Source organism: Ochotona princeps, chromosome 25 (assembly GCF_030435755.1).
Source record: "Ochotona princeps isolate mOchPri1 chromosome 25, mOchPri1.hap1, whole genome shotgun sequence".
Lineage (NCBI taxonomy): Eukaryota > Metazoa > Chordata > Mammalia > Lagomorpha > Ochotonidae > Ochotona > Ochotona princeps.
In genome coordinates this window covers 7274564-7287841 of record NC_080856.1, presented here as the reverse complement: position 1 = coordinate 7287841, position 13278 = coordinate 7274564, and the positions used below count along the sequence as shown (strand labels likewise).

At 38.9% G+C, this 13278-nt stretch overlaps 1 protein-coding gene across 6 annotated transcripts in view; it reads right to left on the bottom strand.

Annotated features, from left to right (window-relative positions):
- The window catches only part of CADPS2 (calcium dependent secretion activator 2), a 400665-nt gene that overhangs the window by 88332 nt on the left and 299055 nt on the right, over positions 1 to 13278 (bottom strand). The window lies entirely within an intron of this gene.

Genomic DNA, 13278 nt, shown 5'->3' with positions numbered 1-13278 from the left:
ACCAGGGTGTTGTGATGAAAGAGAGTGAGAAAGCATATTTTTGAGCAAAAGATTTCTAAGAAACACAAATGAATACATTATTTGAAAAAAAATCCAGTTTCCCATATTGCATAAATATTTCCCCCACAAAGCAAGCACAGGGAACTGCGAGTGCTTTTCTGTTTAATTTAATAGAACTAACAGGTGCATCAGCACATTAGATGCTCAACTTCTGCAACAAACAAGTTATAAGTCTCTTCAAGGTCAGAAACACAAAGAGAGCAAATACCACAGCCTTTTCCTTCTCTCTGTATTGTATCACCAATACAATACCATTTTCACCAGATGAGTCACTCCTATGCACTGGCAAATTCCATGTTTTTTTTCCATTGTTGCTATTTAAATTCCCAGTCTGAAATGTCTATAGTTCATGTTGATCTTAAATTCAGTAAGTACAAAGTCACTTAAAACAATTTTGACAGCCTGCTATTAACTGAGTTCCTCTTCTGCCACCATCCCACTCCACCTCCCATATGCAAGAAGGCGGGTATGGGTGAACAGAGAGGGGACAGAGAAGACAGGAAGCTGTTTTTTCTTTTAACTGAGGGACCTTCTGGTACTAGACCAAACTAGTATATAAAGACAGTCTACAATAAGATTCAGGGTGGCTACGTGAAATTCAGCAAAAAGAAGGCAAAGATAAAGCATACCTATAGGTATGCTGGATAATGAAACAGTTTTGAAACTGAACAAGAAGAGCCAAGTTTCCAAGGATTTATGGGCTCTCTGCCTCAGTGAAGAGAGTACAGGGAAGGGAAATAAACATTTTAATTGAAAGAACTCTTTTTCTGCGAAACGTACACAGCAGTTCTTTCCCCTTAACTTTTTTCTTCCTAAAACTTCAGCCTTCAATTTAGAAAAGATGCCTCATTTGCTTTGGATGCTGTGAAACAGTCTCATGCTTCATGCTTGTTCACTGAACATTCTCAATTTGTCTACTATAGACATGTGGATGAAACACCTCTGCCTGCAGACCCCCTAACTCCCATGCTAAGTACACAGCCTAATAAATGTTCATGCAGCCCTCCTCTATGATAGAGATGAAAGAAAACAACCCTTCTTTAGGACAATCTGCTAGGCAAACATTAAACAGTTGAACATGTCTACAGAGCTGTTAGCTATGCGAAGTAGGAGGATGTGTAAGATGCACTCCTGATTTCAAGTGAAGACCCCTAAATCATTCCTGAAAAGGTTCTTAGCAGCTACTGAAACTATCATTTGTTTCATAAGTATTTCAACATCTTCCAGGAAGGTTGAAGTCATGGAAGACCATGACATTGCATGGTAGCTGATCCATTTGGGGGAAATACTAAGTGTAACAGTGAAGTCAAGAAAGCAAGAACCTTAAGGTAAGTTTAGCAGCCACATGAGACAGGTGCATCAGTGATGTCAGGAGAGGCACTGCTGAAAGCATGTGATTTAGGACAGACAACAGGGGAAGGGAAAGCCCAAGGCACAGGAACAAAGGAGTAATAAGTGACCTTGGAAAGCAGGGAGGGTTGCCTGAAGAAGAGGAACTGTTTGATATATGAAGCACATTCTGGACGAAGGTGAGGGGATGGACCATTTGTTTTTGCACTAATTTTTAATATCTTTATGTCACCTGTATTTAAATTATTGTAACTCTTCAGGAAGGTAACACACTCCGAAAGAGGAAGTGCAACAGCTAGGAAATGTTCAAGTTGAGACTTGAATTTCATGTGGTCTCTTAACACTGATGATAATGCCCTCAATATGTACCTGAGTGGAATGAGAATGATGCTGGGAAACAATGATTGATCATGGCATTAATTAACAGGCATTAAGTAGGAGAGTAGATGAGATGACTATAGACAACTCTGTGTAAATGTTTCCTAGCCTAGTCTGGGTAAATCTATTTTAGCAAAACATTTGATGGCTGTGAGCCTCAGGGCTGGTAAGGCGTAGAACGTGGAGGTACAGAGCAGCAGGATGGGAACCACAGAAAGAGCACAGTGTCGTGGATAAACAGAAGATACACAAGGTTCTCTAAAGGAAGAATTTGAGAGCTGTTTGGACAACAATTTCAGGACAGAGGGCAGAATATTATAAGAAAATGAGGATGCATGGTTGATAAAATTATGAATCATCCAATGTGCCATTCCATAGTTTGGTGATAATTACTACATGAGCATATTTTAAAGCAAGTCAATTTTTCCAACTAAAAAGATAAATCATTCCTTTTAAAATCTACACATACACAAAGTCAGGCTGTTCGGATCCTCTGCCTGGCAAACTCCAGCCATCAGTCAAGGCCCAGCGTCATTGGTCCCTCCCAGCTGGATCTTTTCAGAGCTCTGGCATTGTCTCTCTTCTCTCTGGGTTTCTTGATTGTAAGTTCCTGAGCCTGTAACTAAATTGTGCTCAGTTCAAGGTCAGAGGCTGCATCTCATTCACGTCGTTACCTTGTGTAAGTATTTAGTAAATTCAGAGAATGCAGTAGCATAATTATGGATGGTAGTGGTGGTTGTGATTTAACTTTAACTTTGTGTGAGATTTCAAATAGCTCTTCTTCCGTAATACACAAAGGGTGGGCAAGACAACATGGCCACAGACAAAACGCAGCTGTAATTTGAAGGCAAGGCTCAAACAACTGAGGCGTGTTTTGTTCTTAGGTTTTTAGGAAAAAGATTTCTACAGAAAAGAGTGTTCAACAGTTTTGAATTCCTAAGAACCCTCATCTTCCTTAAGACAGCCTTCACCTTAGTTCAATGTTCCTTCTCTAGATTGAGGGTATTAAGCTGAGGATTCTTATTCTAAGGTTTTAGGAATAGGCTTTGTGGTAAGGGTGTGTCCTTGAATTCTTTAAAATCATATGCTAATTTATGTGTGTAGAAGCATGTTTTTTTTTTCAAGAAGGAGTTCATTTTTTTAAAATCAGCTTCACAAAGTTGCCCATAAACCAAATAAACGCTAAGAACCACTGAACCAGATAATCACTAAGATTTCCTGTAGCTAAGAGAATTCATCCTATACACATGAGGCTTTATTTATTGTATTTCATTTCAATGTTATTTACATATACATATCACATTTTCCTCATATTATATAAAAAAAAGAAAAAAACCAAAAAAGTTAGCATTTTTAAGATCCCAGGCTGGGACCATATTTTTTCTTACATCCCTTAGTGTATTATTTTTTGAATCCTCATATAATTCTGAGTTTGAGAATAGTCACTCCCATTTCAAGGAACTTGAAGGAAAGATCCAAGAAAGAGGTATGGTATGGGCTGGGATTCAAATATTAGCCTTGATTCATAAAAGTACGTATTCATACAACGAAAGTACAACTGGGATTCTTCTCAATTCTCGGAACTGAGATACCGTTTCCTTAGCTATAAGTATGTAACAATGGAAAGGAATCAAAGAAGCAATACCAAACTTCTTTCTGTTTACGTATGAATGTATTAAAACCAGCTTTTACATCTGAAATGATCTGAAGTGCTAAAGTTCTGAGCCCTAGCAAAACTTAAAAACTGACTAAAACCTTTGATTCATGGCTAGATTAAGTTTACTGAGAGGATGGAAACTTTGTCCTTGAACATAATAGCTACTCTAATACTTTAAGTAAACAGCATTTTATCAAGTACTCCATGAATGCAATTTCTGGTTGTCAACCATTTAAGTTTAATGCATTCTACACTCACAATTCTGTTAGGTAACAAGATTACCAATAGCTCCATTAAAAATATGTATGAATATTTGAGAATCCCTCCATAAAATGTTTTCTTTCACTCTTTGTAAAGTTTCCACAGCATTAGAGATGATCCCTCTATCCTTAAAGCTTCACCCTATGTTGTTTATTGCTGTAATTCATTTCAAAATTATGTCTGGAGTTTTAATTTGTGGCACAGTGGCTTAAGCCACTGCTTGTGATGCTGGCAACTCATATGGGGGTAAGTTTGAATTCCAGTTGTTCACTCACAACCCAGCTCCCTGTCAATGCACCCAAGAAAGCACAAAGTGGCTCAAGTCCTTTATCCCTTGCACCCATCTGGGAGACCTGATGGAATGCCTACTGTCCGTCCAGCTTCAGCCTGCCTCAGCTCTAGCTGTTAGGGCTGTCTGGGGAGCGGACCAGCAGACAGAAGACTCTTCCTCTGTCATTTATCTTCTCCTTTATCTGTATTCCTGCCTTTCAAATAAGTAAATACATCTTTTCAAATTTTTTGAAAAATTAAAGAAATTGACAAAAGCAGCAACTTTTCTCAATGAAATTCAATGCACTGCTCTTAGCTCTGGTTCTTTATTTGAAAACATTTCTAGTTTTCTATGACGATATTCTTTAGCTCCCTAATCACTTTTAGTTACACCTCTGTACAATTTGAAAGAAGCAGTCACACAATGAACTTAACCTTTCATAAACTGCTTGTAACCTGGAATCATGAAATAGTGTTCACGATGGTCTTAGATTCACAGACACCAGCAATGATCCTGACGTGAGATGTCTGCCCCTCTCCCCATCATGATTAGGCCATAGTCACCAGCCAGCTCACACCAACAAATAATTCCTGTAGCCAGACTTGGATTTACTGCTTGACTTTTCAACTCCCCAGAATTTGTGACCCTGAATTTGATTCAAGAAACATTTATTGCAGCTAAGATAGTTACTGGAGAGTGACTGAGAGGACACTATGTCTGACTTTAAGAAACCTGTGTGCATCTTTGCTTACTTAGATTACAAGGTAGAGCATATCAGCACACCATCCTTTTTTAGGCAATGTAAGTACGTTCTGTATTAAAGATTAGTACAGGGAGTGCATTAAATGGACTGGGCTGAAGAACAAGGCTATTAGCCTGCAAGAGTTAAGATCAAAACCACATATGTAGGAAGGTTTTACATGATTCATGTCTATCATATGGAGCTCTTCAGGATGAAATTACTTTAGTGGGTACAAATCTGAATCCAGAAAGCTATCAGCAGCCTTACACCTTCTTTTCCTCCTCCCACATGAAGAGAAAGAACATGCTTCTGGTGCTTCTCCTATCCCCTAAAGAACAGTGAGGACATGGACGAGCAATAACATTCAGGAGACAGTTGAGGGGAGAAACAAAAAGGCCCACAGAAGAACTGCACCTTTAGATAACTGGGGGAAAGGTATGGAAAGCAGCATAGCAAAGGGGGAAGTGGCTTCTAGGTACTGAAAGGAGCACAGGAAGGTCTTCAGTCTGGAAGGAGGAGGGACTTTGGCAATTTGAAAGCATTCACTTGGGATTCTCATCCTGACCCACACAGTGGTGTTTCACCTTGAGAGATCTGAAAGAAGTTTGGTCAAAGGCATAACATCTGACTTCTACCCTAATCCCAAAGATCATCCAGTGACAGGAGCTATCAGTCCCTTCCCTCTGGTTGCTTGAGGGTGAACCTTATCTACTGTCAATCCTGGATGAAGATATGATACAATGAATTGTTTCATATTCCTTTCCTCTACTGCAGTACACAGTGACTGTTCCCCATCAAAGAAATGCAAGGCAGCCCATTGTAAAGGTAGGTACAAGTACACAGAGTTAATGAGAAAGAACAGATCAGCTTGCATCTTGGCTAAATTGCAAGTTAGACTCCTTCTGTTCATTCGTAACCAAGCTTTCCTAGGTCACTTGAGCTAGCTGAGGGAATTTCTACCAGTTCTCCATCTGCTCCAACTTGTTTAAACACTTGCCGGATGTCAATATTCTCTGTTTGAATAGCCCAGATGGATGACTTAATTGGAAAGCATAAATTTCTAATGCTGCTTTCTGACCCAGCCTCCAGGCACAGTAACCCACAGTTTGTGACACAGTGCCAGAGCTTTTCATAACTAGGCTCCAGAAAGCCTTAATCCTGACCACATCTCAATACTTGTGGGCTTTCTCTTCCCAGGATCACAGGAGATGGAAAATCAGAACTTTCTTCCTCATGAATGAAAACAACATCTGCACCCACACTTATCTGCCACTTCTTTGTAACTTCCAAGTGACCAGCAGGTTGTGAAAGAACCCTTAACTTTGCGCCCAAGAGGAAACAGTGCCCAACCTGCTAGAGTTTCTGCTTCAAATTCCAGGACAGACAGCATCTCTACAGCTCAACTCATCCACTTGATTCCATAGGGTCAGTCTGTCCTGTTTATGCTCCAGTATCTGCTACAACTTCCTGATGCAGTCCTGCCAACTAGTGAGAGTGAACAAGGCATCACTGACTCTCCTGGTTCATCTGATTACAACCAAAGGGTGTCAGGGATCTATCAGTGTTTTTGTCAGGGAGTATCTTCAGTATAAATCTGTGGTTTTCAAGCTCAGTGTGCGTCACAGTCTTTTAGAGGATTTATTAAAACACAAATTGCTTGGCATCAGTTTTAGAACTTGTGATGTGGTAGGTCTTGGGTGAAGACCAAGACTTTTGATTTTCTAACAAGTTGCCACATGATGCACAAGATGCTTGCTTTCTAGGGAATGCATTTTGAGAACTACTATTAGTGAAAAACTAAATTAACACCAGGTGCCCCACATAAATATCATTTTTTTGTTCTGAAATCAAGCCACGTCTTCATGTAAACTCATGTAGAGAATAAGGTATATTTTTCTGTAGAATCTGAATATATTTTACTTCTTTTTTGTAAAGTTAACCTACCAGATAGGACAGTGTCCATATTTGAACAATACTATATAGGAATAAAAACAATCTGCAATGCTGAGGCCTACTTACAGATGTTTAAAATCCAGGAGAATACTAATGTCACTGTTGCTTGAAAACAATGGGTCTGTGACCTCCTACTTCTATGGCTCCCTTTGGGACCAACTCATTTAATGACCCTGTCATTTACAGCAACATTTCCAGTTCATATCTCTTTGGAATTAAACATGCTAATGAGTTGTGCTTTGGAATAACTGTTACGTGGTCACAATCTCATTAATTACTTCACCTGGATTACCTTTCACATCAATGAATTCATTGTTAAGCCAATGAGCAACTGTAAAACAAAGAATTGGCCACTGGAGTATTGGACAATGGCAGCTGGAATGGATCCAAACTGAGTAATCTAATGAGTCTGTGATGACCCAAGAATGATGGCCAGAAAGCCTTGTCAGTTATACAGAGGAACTGAAAGTCAGTAGTTCTTTGCGAAACCTTTACAAGAGATATGGAGTTATATCCTACTCTTGAGACTTTTTTTATTATTATTTTTAATTCATTAATTACATTGTATTATGTAACAGTTTCATAGGTACTTGGATTCTCCCCACCCCTCCCCAAACCCTCCCACCATGGTGGATTCCTCCACCTTGTTGCATAACCACAGTTCAAGTTCAGTTGAGATTCCCCCATTGCAAGCATATACCAAACATAGAGTCCATCATCTTGTTGTCCAGTCAAGTTCAACGGCTTCTTAGGTATACCCTCTCTGGTCTGAAGACAGAGCCAGCAGAGTATCATCCCGATCAAATAAAAGCTCCAACATACCATCAGCAAAAATTTACATCATTATGGAATTAATTGACATAGTAATGAGTAACCAATATGGTAAAAGTAAATGCAAGTTCTTAACCACCTTCTGTGACCATCTCATTGACATTTCAATTTCAGTTTATACACAACATATAACAAACCTAACATAACATGTTATACATAACATCGTGTCATCTTAAATTAAGGCAAACGTGGTATTTAACCTTTTGGGATTGGCTCATTTCCCTTAGCATTATGGTTTCCAGTTTGGCCCATCTGGCCACAAAGAACTGCATTTTGTTTTTTTTAATAGCTGAGTAGTATTTCATGGAGTAGATGAACCATAGCTTTCTTATCCAATCGTCTGTTGATGGGCATTTTGGCTGCTTCCATGTTTTTGCAATCAGGGCCTGGCGCAGTAGCCTACTGGCTAAAGTCCTCATCTTGCATGTGCCAGGATCCCATATGGGCACTGGTTTGTAACCCGGCTGCTCCACTTCCCTTCTAGCTCCCTCCTTGTGGAATGGGCAAAAAATCGAGGATGGCCCAAAGCTTTGGGTCCCTGTACCCTCGTAGAAGACCAAGAAGAAACTCCTGGTTTCAGATTGGCTCTGCTCTGGCCACTGGGACCAATTGGGGAGTGAACCAGTGGACGGAAAATCTTTCTGTCTTTCCTTCTCTCTGTAGATCTGACTTTCCAATAAAAATAACTAAATCTTTTTTTAAAGACCTTAAAATAAGGGATGATGGTGATGTATGTGCAGATAAAAATATTATTGGGACCTCCTGATGCAAAAATTATCATATAATGTGTTACAGGCATTTATAGTTATGTGTCTTATGAAAGATGAGAAACAGAAAAGTACTGATTTCAGTTTTATTTAAGCTGCATTTTTATTGAGATCTTGACTCTTCCTAAGCCTGTTAAGTAGAAAAAGTCTAAGTTCTCACGCTGAAAAACAAATTTACTTCCACAAAATTTGAAGAAGAAGAAAGTTTTTTTACAGTATATGCTTAGCTTGGACTGGTTAGCTCTGGGAAGTATGTTGTAGGATTTTAAAGATAGCAACTTTTCGATTGGCAATCTTGTATTAGTTTCTCAAAAATTCTTTAGATATGTCACATACGTGTAAAACTACACACATGAGAATACACACACCTATTGCCTAAAATGGTTAAGTTTTCTCTCTGGTTGTTGCTCTTTACATATAATATGTAAAATATATAATATATAACATATCTATATATATATTGCATCCATCTCTCATGCATAACTAAAACTCAGAAAATGAAAATCACAGGGATAACCTTAGTGGCTGCCACGTCAGTAACAAACCAGTGTATAACAAAATCAGTGGTACCTTTAGTTTCACGTCTATTCCTTCTAGCCTTTCAACGACAATTAGTAAAAATATCCTTTTCATGTCATTTGTCACATTCACACAGCAAAAGAGCACCATGACATCTCCATCCTCATATTCTTTTATGATCCTTACTTAACTCTTTCCCATACTAAAGGAGGACATCTGTCAATGAACAACAAGGATTCAGGACGGGCGGAGTCCAAGGAGGCAGAAAGGGTGCAGAAGGTCTTTCTGCAATATGCTATGAGAAAGGAGAAAAGGAACCCCAGGGCTGTCCTCCTGGGAGGCAAGATTAAGCTCCTTGGACACAGTAAAAATGATAGGAAAGATATTATTTAGAAAGATCTGCAGCCTTGGGTGTTGAGAAATTAATCAAAAGATTCTGATGTTTGTTCCTATGTCATTCTTTCAATACATCACCAGTCTCACTGGTAGCCAAGTAGTGCATTAAGACTGACAATATAGTTGATGCCAACATTTGGAGAAACTCTCCTTGCTGGACAAGAATACAGACCAGACGGACAGAGCAGAGTTGAGCTCTCTGAAATCCTGAATATTTCTGCAGTTTTCATGTGCCTGGGTCTGTAGGCACTGATGCCTCTTGGGTATTTCACAGATTCCTTCTTTGAAAGTCTCTCACACACACACACACACACACACACACACACACACACAGACACATACACAAATCCACACATACACAAATGCACACACGCAAATACACACATGCATACAATATACACAAATACACACAAATGCACACACAAATACAGTTTTAAAAATGCTTCAATTAGTTTTTTATTTTAATACTTAAAGCTGTCTAGCTTCTTAGCAATTGCTTAACTATAATGAAGTCTCCCTAATTTACAAAACTATTTCCTCCATGCAGGCTTTGTGTACTTACAGACTTTACTAAGGAAAAAGTGGAAACCTGTCAGTTTGCATTACTCAGGTTTTGTAAAATTGGAAAAGACTCTTTAATACCTCCAAACTGCTCAGATTAACAAGGTGCCGCAGGAGCCGCACGGCTGCATGTCACTTAGTTTACCTGTTGACACATGTTAGTAAATAAACAAGAAGGTCACTAATCAGCTGCTTTCAGCTCGGGCTCTGGAGAATGACAAATTCTACAAAATAGCGTGTGAAAGGAACAAAACTTGTTATTTCCAGAGTGGATGTACTGTGAATCATATTCCACATAAAGCAGAAAAACAAAATTCAGAAACACATGACACACTGTCAAGTGAGCTGAGCAAACTGCCATCTTTCCTGAGACCTCTTAGGGAAGAGGTGTTGAATACGTGTAATGAGATTTCTTAGCATCTGCAGGGGATGCTGGAGCTGTTCACGGCACAGCAGATGATGGCCAAGGGAGCAGTGCTGGGTAAGGCACACACTGAGGGAGGTCCCACACAACGGCTTCGCTTTCCCAGGAGAGGCTTCTGCTCTAAGAATTTTTAGAGAAGACAGACATTTATCAGGGAGTTAGGTTTGTTTTTCCAAGTCATCCGTATTTGTTATAAAGCAAAAATGATTTGGCCATTACCTTTCCAGAGACAAGTTCTGTGATTTACTCTTAGAACAACTTTACAATACACTTAAGTTGGTTTATAATCTTGTCACCCTTAATCATACTGTTCTTCAGAAAATAAGCCTTACGGAGAATTTTCCCCACTTGTTCCTGGTTAGCATACATCTACAGGATCAGTAACGAATGGGGAATGTTTAAAAAGTAGCTCCTATGACCTGAATCATCCTCTACAGCCAATGTGTATCTCAACACAGAGTATTAATGACTACATGATCACGGCCAAGGTGTATCTCAAAACGCCTCAGAGACAAGAGGTCCAAATAATATTAATTTTTCTATATCTATAGTATATTTTAAATATTCTCGATGCATTGTCTATGCATTTCATCTAATTCAACAAAAAGAAAGTAGCCAATCCCAAAAGGTTAGATACCACGTTTGCCTTAATTTAAGATGAAATGATGTCAATATGAAAAACAGTACCTGTAAAATGTAATATTATCTCAACCTCATGTGGTTAAGAACTTGCATTTTTTTTAACATATTGGTTACTTAATACTACGTCCACTAATTCCATAACATTATAAATTGTTGCTGATGTTACGTTGGGGCTTTTAACTGATCGGGATGACACTCTACTGGTTCTACCTTCAGACCAGAGATGGTCTCCCCAAGAAGCCATTGAACTTGTCTGGACAATAAGATGCTGGATTGATTCTATGCTTGGTATATGCTTGCAATGAAAGAATCTCAACTGAACTTGAACTGTGGCAATGCAGCAAGGTGGAGGAATCCACCATGGGGGGAGGGTTTGGGGAGGGGTGGGGGGAATCCCAGTACCTATAAAACTGTGTCACATAATGCAATGTAATAAAAAAAGTAGCTAAAATGGAATATGCAGTGTTTTGTAAGAATTTAAAACAATTTTATTTCAAATCATTTGTTAGACAAACTCTAATCACAGTTGGAGACTAGGCAATAAAGAGAAATGCCACATTCATCCTGTAAGATACTCTCATTACACTGAGGTCTCTTATTCTACCAGTGAGGAATCTGGCTGATCCTTACCCGTTGTCAAACATCACCTCCCAACCAGTCTGGGCTTTCCCCACTGATTTATGTCCCAACCTTCCTACAGATGAGGCACACTGAGCTGTCTGGCCACACCTCTATGATGATTGCCAGTTGTGTATCAGTGATACTTTGAAACTTACAAGACAACTCTAACATTTGTTAACTGGACTCAATTATTCAGTATCTGTCATTCTTTTATTAAAACATTGAAGAAAATTTATTAGGTCCTTAAAAACTCCTGAAAGTTTGATGGACACTTCAATAAGCTTTATTTCCCTAACACTTCAGTAAATTTTAGACTAGCCACATAAAAAGTAATCACAGCTTTCTTTGTATTTAGTGTTAAAATAAGTTTCAATTTGTTTTTTCCCCAAACAACAACAACTTAGAGGGAGCTTCTTAATGATCATGGAAAATAACTAGCAAATAATTATGTGATTTCATTTTTCTTTGCACCAAAAGAAAATCTTTTTATAGAATAAAATCTATATTTTCATTAAAAATTCTCACCAACAAGATACCCTAAGTAAAAAAGTTGAGCAAATAATCTTATTGGATCATTTTAGGGTAAAAATTCAGTTTATTTTAATATACAATTACATCATGGCAAATGCTATGAATGTGTAGGGGAATAAAAAACTTCAGGAATGTAGTGTAGATTTCAGAAATTATACATGGTGACATATAACATTAAAAAATTTTAATCACACAGAACTTAAGAGAGGAAACTTGTGCTATCTTAGAAATTGTCTGCAGCTGGCAAAACATCCTCAAGAACTATACTAGCTTGTACAAACACTCAGCTGCTGGGCCCACAAGCTAGTAAGTAGTATAGCTTTTAGTTGCTTATTTACCACGAGCGCCCAACAATGGAGAGCTAAATTAAACGCCACCCAGATGGCACACATATCCTTATGATGTAAGGACAATCAGTGTACCACCTCCTTTCCAAGAAGGTAAGCATCATGGTCCCCTGGGAAAGAATCTCTGTGCTGGTCCACTGAGACTGTGAAAATAAGAGCCCTGGGGCATGGACCTGGGAGCCTGGCAACGGAAGGGCTGCAGAAGATCTTCCAGCACAGACTTGGTTCTCCTGTGCCGCCCTTTGTCAGAGCATCTTCAGAGTTCTAACTTCACGGGAAGCCTGAGTACCAAGTCAAGGTGCAAGACCCGCAGGCAGGGGGAGGTGCAAGGAGCATTCTCTCCTCCTCTATCGTCAGTTACAATGTGACACATCATTTTTAGGAGAAATCAGGGACTATTATCTGATCCAAGAGTACTGCTGTTCTTGTCTGCAAGACATTCTCTGGAATAGAGAACTGTATTTTAAAAATTTGACTTGCATCAATAACACATGGGCTTTAAAAAGAACACACAATTAGGAAAATAAAATTCCAGTGTGATTTTCAATCCTAGATTACCAATAGGAAGGATTTTGGCATTGCAGAATAAGTATAGTTAATGTTAGACTTAAAATAGTGGAGAAAATAAATCATTTTTGTGATAGTACAAATCCTTAGCTAAATCAAGCAGACTGTGGCGGCTTGCAACTTTCAAATTAAAAAGGAATTGCTTCCTGGAAACTTCAGATATTGAAATTGTAGTAAACCTGCAAATAATTTCCATAAAGGAAAAAAGACAGTGAGACAGGCTATTTTTTTTTATATCCAGTCTAACATTTTAAAATCACTCCTTCCTGCAAATGTGTGCTGTGAGGGGAGGATATGGGGATTTCACAAGGACACAAGAGCTATGAGCCCTAACTGAGCAGCACGCAGGATCACAGAAACAACTCCAGCAGGCTGGCTTCTGGGGCGTGGCTAATGCACC